Source organism: Eptatretus burgeri, chromosome 1 (genome assembly GCF_056783735.1).
Source record: "Eptatretus burgeri isolate ZD-2024b chromosome 1, Ebu_testis_v1, whole genome shotgun sequence".
In the NCBI taxonomy this organism is placed as follows: Eukaryota; Metazoa; Chordata; class Myxini; order Myxiniformes; family Myxinidae; genus Eptatretus; species Eptatretus burgeri.
Window position 1 is genome coordinate 56,922,668 of NC_140961.1, and position 8,928 is coordinate 56,931,595.

Consider the following 8,928-nt stretch of genomic DNA (forward strand, 5'->3'; position numbering starts at 1 on the left):
CACATAAATGTTTCACTTAAGAAGTCAAAGGAAGGTAATATTGTACAACATATTGCTTATGAGAGGGAAAAAAACATTCTCCATTGATATTCATTTTTACTTATATTAAGGGACTACAACAATAATTCTATTTTTCTTTTAGGAATCAGAGTTAACCTTAAATATGCTTAGTACCAATCGTGTACAGCCATTTGGCTGCTGGTTGCATCCTTGGTTTGGGATGTGACTATGCCGCTGATGCAGTGCCCCGATTACCAGTACACCAGTGCTCATTTTGCCAACATCGGAAGGATGATAGGCTGAGTCAACCCCCTGGTGTTAATTCAGTAACCAACAGGGCTCAAACTCAGAACCCTAGGAACCTGACTAGGATCCCAAGCTCCCACCCAAGTCACCACCCAAACTGCTAAGCCAACAGCAGGTTTAATCTGCTAGGATAAGGTGTGTTGTGGTTGTTCAGGTACAGAACTGACTTTACTGTGGAACAAGAGGGAACATTACTTTACATACTGTATCTGCTGCCTCATTTGCACTTAATGACTATAAAGTGTGATTTTCAGACCACACTCATGTAAAATGTGCCCTATAGATTAAAGAGGACATGCTTCTAGGATTCTCATTCTTGCAATAAACCATTTTCACTGATCTGCATTTTGAATATTGAAAGTTGTGGAGTTAATTTCTGATATATCAGGGAATTATGGATTAAATTATGAAATGAAAAATGGGAATCCAAACCCAAGCTTTCACTCTCAATTTACATTGATGTGTTTGTATCAGAGGCTCAGAATGTGTGCATTTTATGCACAACCAAGGAAAGGTTGGAACATTAAAAAAGCATAAAAAAATCTTTCAGAGTGGTGCTGTAGGATAGGCATAACATTAAAGAAGCATAAACTCATAGCCAGGTTGATTGCAGTGTTATAAGTATGAGAATGAGAACCTATTGCATTCTCAACTTCCTGGTCCATCTCACCTGGGGAGCAGAAGAGTGGTGGGAGGGGGGGGGAGGTAGTGGAGGCTATCATCCAGCTCAATCAGGAGTTTCAAAACGACATAATTGTTTCGTGGGCGCCAGCAGTGACCACTATTTTCGTTGTGTCTGTGTGTCTGTCTGTCTGTGTGTTTGTGACTCTCTCCAGAGCATAGCTCCGTGACATTTGATGCGTTCTTGATGAAACTTGGACACAAGCTAGATATCATAGTCTTGTTGTTTCGCGGGCACCAGGAGTGACCACTATTTTCGTTGTGTCTGTGTGTCTGTCTGTCTGTCTGTCTGTTTGTGACTCCAGAGCATAGCTCCGTGACGTTTGATGCAATCTTGTTGAAACTTGGACACAAGCTAGATATCATGGTCCAGTTGTTTCTTTTTGTATGAGGGGCGTGCCACGCCCCTTGTGGGCGGAGTCACGCCTACTTGAACTTTTTATTTATTTTTGTCTTTTTTTCTCGCAATTTCATTTCCTAGAAGCTGTGCGTAATGTCCATAAGTACAACATATGAAAAATCCTATTTGATTTGGTCAATTTTGATGGGAGAGATAGGTTTTTACGGTAGGGCTTCCTTCATTTTACGATAATAATGCCCGCAAACCATCGTCACCTCCCGGCTTGTCCATTCCAAAATCTTTCGCATGCATGCCCTGAACCCCTTAGCAGCATTGATGATTTGGGTATGTTGATGTTTATCATTTGTGTGAGATAAAGATTGTAACCTGAAATGGCTTATATTTCGAGAAGATGTTTCTAGAAATGACTTCTAAAAGAAGTCAAAAATACTTGAAAGTGTTCCTCAGAGAATGGGGTGTGCCTTTACACAACAAAATAGTTAGAGAACTTTTTCAGCTTACAGACCTTGTAGCTTTCAATAATGCAAAAACTCTTGATGCTGCGGGAAAGTGCAAGGCTGGAAGGATCATAGACAGGCAGGTTCGACCCAAACCTCTGATCATCCCTGCCAGTGAGTGGACTTTGAATCTTGTGGGATTTCCTCATGTGAACATGGCAGGCTTGGTGATTTATTTGCTGAATGTCTGCAATCAGAAAGACGATGCCATGCATCATTACAAACAAAGTAATGGCTACAAACCATACGACAAAGGACTTCTTCACAACGTGCACAATGCACAAAGCTTGTGCCAACTATATTTAAGTGGGAACAAGAATACATGCATTTGATGTCTCGAGACAGGATTGGGGGATTATATGCATGTTTTCATCACGTGTTAAGGATTACATGCATGTTTTCATCACGTGTGAGGGATTACATGCATGTTTTCATCACGGGTGAGGGATTACATGCATGTTTTCATCACGGGTGAGGGATTACTTGCATGTTTTCATCACGTGTGAGGGATTACATGCATGTTTTCATCACGGGTGAGGGATTACATGCATGTTTTCATCTTGTGTTAAGGATTACATGCATGTTTTCGTCACGTCATGGATAATTCTTGATAGGGTTCGCCACCATCTGCTTGAGCACCAGCGTCCAGAGCAGTCAGGCTTTACACCAAAGAGGTCAACGATTGACCGTATCCTTGCACTTCGTGTCCTCACCGAACGCAGAGGAGAGTTTCGGCAGGGGCTGCTTGCAGCCTATGTTGATCTCTGTAAAGCGTTCGATTCAGTGAATCGGGATGTCCTCTGGAGGATTCTTGGTCTTCGTGGGGTGCCACCAAAACTGATGGATCTGATGTCTGAACTCTACTCTGGTACTGAGAGTGCTGTGAAGTGTGGTGGTACCATCTCTGACTTATTTCCAGTTGTTACTGGAGTTCGTCAGGGATGTGTACTTGCCCCCACACTTTTCAGCACTTGTATGGACTGGATTTTAGGGAGGATCTCGGAGAGATCAAGTTGCAGTGCATCGTTTGGCAATGTCAAGATCTCGGACCTTGATTTTGCAGATGATGCAGTCATCTTTGCGGAGACTTTAGACATCCTTTTGGGGGCCCTCGAGGTGCTGAATGAGGAGTCATAGCCATTGGGATTACGGGTTTCTTGGGTCAAAACGAAGATCCAGGCTTTCGGTGACATCTTGGATGCTGCTGTCCTGTCTGTGTCTGTTTATGGTGAGGATGTTGAGGTCGTGGAGAGATTCACTTACCTTGGCAGTGATATTCATGTCTCTGCTGGCTGCGAGTCAGAGGTCAATAGACGTCTGGGTCGGGCCTGGGGAGTCATGGATTCACTGGATCATGGGGTGTGGAACTGCCGGTACCTGTGCGGGAGGACGAAAGTCCGAGTCTTCAGGTCCTTGGTACTTCCAGTCTTGCTCTATGGGTGCGAGACTTGGACTCTGACCAAGGATCTGAGATGGAGACTTAATTCCTTTGGTACCAGGTCTCTTCGGAGAATCCTTGGCTATCGCTGGTCGGATTTTGTGTCCAACGAGCGGTTGCTGAGAGAGACTCGGATGAGATTTGTTACCTGCATAGTCCGTGAGCGTCAGTTGTGGCTGTATGGACATGTGGCTCGTTTTCCTGATGCTGATCCTGCTCACCAGATTCTCTCAGCGAGGGAGTCTCATGAGTGGAGGAGGCCAGTGGGCCGACCACGTGCCTCATGGTTGCCTCAGGTTGACCATCATCTCAAGGAGATGGAGATGGGCCTGGCATCTGCCTGGGGGATGGCCAGATGGAGGCCCCTGGAGTACTGGCGGAAAGTCGACGCAGCGACACGCTGTTCTGGCACATGCTCCCATACCTGACCTGACCTTTCGTCACGTGTGAAGGATTACATGCATGTTTTCTTCACATGTTAAGGATTACATGCATGTTTTCATCACGTGTTAAGGATTACATGCATGTTTTCATCATGTGTGAAGGATTGCATGCATGCTTTTGTCACGTGTTAAGGATTACATGCATGTTTTCATCACGTGTTAAGGATTACATGCATGTTTTCATAATGTGTGAAGGATTACATGCATGCTTTCTTCATGTGTGAAGGATTACGTGCATGTTTTCGTTACGTGTGAAGGATTACATGCATGTTTTCATCACGTGTTAAGGATTACATGCACGTTTTCATCACATGTGAAGGATTACATGCATGCTTTCATCACGTGTTAAGGATTGCATGCATGTTTTCATCACGTGTTAACGATTACATGCATGTTTTCATCACGTGTTAAGGATTACATCCATGTTTCCTTCATGTGTGAATGATTACATGCATGTTTTCTTCATGTGTTAAGGATTACGTGCATGTTTTCCTCATGTGTGAAGGATTACATGCATGTTTTCAACACGTGTTAAGGATTACATGCATGTTTTCACCTGCTAAGGATTACATGCATGTTTTCATAATGTGTGAAGGATTACATGCATGTTTTCATAATGTGTGAAGGATTACATGCATGCTTTCTTCACGTGTGAAGGATTACATGCATGTTTTCAACACGTGTTAAGGATTACATGCATGTTTTCATCACGTGTTAAGGATTACATGCATGTTTTCATAATGTGTGAAGGATTACATGGATGCTTTCTTCACGTGTGAAGGATTACATGCATGTTTTCGTCATGTGTGAAGGATTACATGCATGTTTTCGTCATGTGTGAAGGATTACATGCACGTTTTCATCACATGTGAAGGATTACATGCATGTTTTCATCACGTGTTAAGGATTACTTGCATGTTTTCATCACGTGTTAAGGATTACATGCATTTTTTCATCATGTGTTTTGGATTACATTCATGTTTTCATCACATGTTAAGGATTACATCCATTTTCCTTCATGTGTGAATGATTACATGCATGTTTTCTTCATGTGTGAATGATTACGTGCATGTTTTCCTCATGTGTGAAGGATTGCGTGCATGTTTTCCTCATGTGTGAAGGATTGCGTGTATGTTTTCATCACGTGTGAAGGATTGCATGCATGCTTTCATCACGTGTGAAGGATTACATGCATGTTTCCATCACGTGTGAAGGATTACATGCATGTTTTCATCACGTGTTAAGGATTACATGCATGTTTTCATAATGTGTGAAGGATTACATGCATGTTTTCATAATGTGTGAAGGATTACATGCATGCCTTCTTCACGTGTGAAGGATTACATGCATGTTTTCAACACGTGTTAAGGATTACATGCATGTTTTCATCACGTGTTAAGGATTACATGCATGTTTTCATAATGTGTGAAGGATTACATGGATGCTTTCTTCACGTGTGAAGGATTACATGCATGTTTTCGTCATGTGTGAAGGATTACATGCATGTTTTCGTCATGTGTGAAGGATTACATGTATGCTTTAATCACGTGTTAAGGATTACATGCATGTTTTCTTCACGTGTTAAGGATAACATGCATGTTTTCCTCATGTGTGAAGAATTACATGTATGTTTTCATCACGTGTTAATGATTACATGCATGTTTTCATCACGTGTTCAGGATAACATGCATGTTTTCATCATTTGTTAAGGATTGTCGCTTCATCGGTCGCTCACTGCGACCGTGTTCTTTGTTGATTCTCGACTTTAATCGATTGATATCTTGGTGTTTGTGAAATGCCTTATTTTCTCAGTAAAGTTTACTAACTAGTTTTCCTGAGTTAGAATGGCAGGTGAATGTTTCCGCATTGAGATGTTTGAGTCACTAACTCGTGAACACGCTGTGTTTTGCATCTCTACCAGTGAGGTGGAACTTAACGATGTACTTTCCGCCATTGGTAACATAGTTGGATTACATAACATTCGTGCTGCTTCTCACATCAAGAAGAAGTTTGTTGTGTTTGTGTCGGAGGAACACATGGAAGCAACTATAGTTGAGCATTGCCTGTTCATCGAACCGAACACTTACCTTTCTGTGTTCGCTTTGCAGGCCCCAACAGTTAAAGTTAACATTACTAATATTCCACCATTTATAAGGGACCAGAACTTGTGTAACTAGTTAAGCAAGTTCAGTAACGTTGTGTCGAGGATGTTAACGGTGCCGATGCGTAATGTTAGCGATAAGTTTAAACATGTGAAGTCCTTTAAAAGAGTGGTTTATGTGATCCTTCTTGAAAATGGAAAAACACTGAATGTTGTACTCAGTGTAAACATTCAATAGGTTTGAATATATAATTTATGCCTCCTCAAAGGTTCCGACGTGTTTTGGGTGTGGGGCTCACGGGCATGTGAAGATTGTTTGTCCCAATGTGGTTACACTGCAAGAAAGTGAAGGTGCGGTGAGGAATGATTCTTCCTCATCACAAACTGATGGGGAGAAGGTTAAGGCTAGCCCCCCCCCCCCACCGACTGAGGTGTGCGACGAGTTGGACCCGTCCACCCCGACCAGCGTTGGCCCGACCAGCGTTGGAGAGAGGGTGTGTAATCGTGACTTAATTAATCCTCCCCCACCAAAGGAGGAAGTGAAAGTGGTTTATTCCTCTCCTTTACCATCCACTGTACAGGATAGTGTGGACGATATGGAGGTATCTTTTACGGATACCCTGGAAAAAAGGCCAAAGACGGACAAACGTTGATGCCTTTGATGCTAAGGAGCAGAATAAGGTCCAGATCGTGTCAGGATGGCTTACGTGTTTGGCCTGATAGCCAAACTTTTTCAGACGAGTTAACAGCTGTGGCTGACATTGATGGGGAAACAGATAAAGGGGAAAATCCCTGTGAGTTAAATGTTAACCCCTCCCTCACAGATGATGATGTAAGGGATGTGGAGGGGAAGGACATGGACAAAGCAAATTCGGAGGGGTCCGTAAACAGAGCAAAACTTTCTGTTGCAATGGGATCTCTTGAGCCAAAAGTAAGTGTTCCACAAGTAATAGGAGAGGCCATAGATGAAGCAATTGATTCGGTTGAAACCTCTTCTACCCCACATTTCAGTGCTTTATGCTCTCAAATGTATGAGGGGGGAAACGACACAACCTTAGTGTCTCAAGAAAATGTAATTAAATTCCCGGATGATACATTCAGGAAAAGACATGAAAAATCTAACATTACTTCCCGAATGTACACGATTTCATTACAACTGCAAGGAGTATGATTCGTGAACCTGATCAAGTTAACATGTCAGATCCTCAATTCCAAAGGTTAAGAAAATGTGTTACTCGGGCTGGTAAAGAGCTTCAAGAATAACTAACAGATTGGAGATGAAAGTAGCATCCCAGAACATCAATGGAGGCCGCAGTTGTGTGCGTCGCCTCCAGGTGTTTCAGCTCTTTCAAAATAAAAAAAATTGATGTGCTCATGCTACAGTAGACGCATGCAAATCATTCCTCTGAGGATGAGTGGCATAGAATCTTTAAAAATTGTCTTTTTTTCTCCAGTGCGCTTGTTGAAGCAAAGGTTGATGTGGCAATGGTGTTGCATCAGAGACTCCAGCCTTCAGAGATAACTTGTAAGGAAATTTGTAAAGGTTACTTACTGTCTGTGCAATTTGTCAGTAGTAACCTAAAGATTTGCATGAATATTGCATGATTGCATGATTGCATAAAGGTGTATGCCCTGGTTAGTATAGGTGTACCATATCCCTGTGTGTCGTAAGAGGCGACCAGGGTTGCGTCAGGAAGGGCATCTGGCGTAAAAACCGATGCCAAATCATTATGCGGACGACAAAACGATTTTCCATACCGGATCGGTCGAGGCCCGGGTTACCAACGACTGCAAACGGTACCGGTGGTCAGCAGGGTACCAGTGGAAATTGCGCTACTGCTGGGCGAAGGAGAAGGAGAGGGGAAGGCGAGTCCGGAGGCAGTGGGAGAGGGGGAAGGGTAGAAGTGTGGAGGTGAGGGTTGGAACTCTGAATGTTGGGACGATGACTGGCAAAGGGCGAGAGTTGGCTGATATGATGGAGAGAAGAAAGGTGGACATACTGTGTGTACAAGAGACCAAGTGGATGGGGAGTAAGGCTTGGAGCATTGGAGGTGGTTTCAAACTGTTCTACCATGGTGTGGATGGGAGGAGAAATGGTGTCGGGGTAATCCTGAAGGAAGATTATGTCAAGAGGGTATTGGAGGTGAGGAGAGTGTCTGACCGAGTGATGAGTGTGAAGTTGGAAATTGAAGGGGTGATGATGAATGTCATCAGTGCATATGCACCGCATATGGGGTGTGAGATGGAGTATAAAGAAGATTTCTGGAGTGAGGTTGATGAAGTGGTGGAGAGTGTATCCAAGGATGAAAGAGTGGTGATTGGAGCAGATTTCAATGGGCATGTTGGGGAAAGGAATAATGAGGATGAGGAGGTGATGGGAAGGTACGGTCTCAACAAGAGAAATGTGGAAGGGCAAATGGTGGTAGAGTTTGCAAAAACAATGGAAATAGCAGTGGTAAATAAGTATTTAAAGAAGAAGGAGGAACACAAGGTGACGTACAAGTGTGGAGGAAAGTGCACACAGGTGGATTACATCTTAAGCAGGAGATGCAACATGAAAGAGATGAGAGACTGTAAGGTGGTGGCAGGGGAGAGTGTAGCTCGACAGCATCGATTGGTGGTCTGTAGGATGATTTTGGAGGTGAGGTTGAGGAAGAGAGTGAGGGCTGAACCAAGGATCAGATTGTGGAAGCTGAAGGAGGAAGACTGTTGCGTGGAATTTAGGGACTAGGCGAGACAGGTGTTGGATGGTGGTAAAGATGGGTGGGATGATTGGGCAACTACAGCAGAAGTGGTGAGGGAGATAGCAAGGAAGATACTTGGTGTGACATCTGGACAGAGGAAGGAAGATAAGGAGACTTGGTGGTGGAACGAGGAAGTACAGGAAAGTATAAGGAAGAAAGGGTTGGCGAAAAAGAAGTGGGATAGTCAGAGAGATGAAGAAAGTAGGCAAGAGTACAAGGAGTGGCGGTGAAAGGCAAAGAGAGAGGTGGCAAAGGCTAAGAAAAAGGCATATGACGAGCTGTATGAGAAGTTGGATAAAAAAGAAGGGGAAAAGGATTTTTACTGATTGGCGAGACAGAGGAACCGAGCTGGGAAGG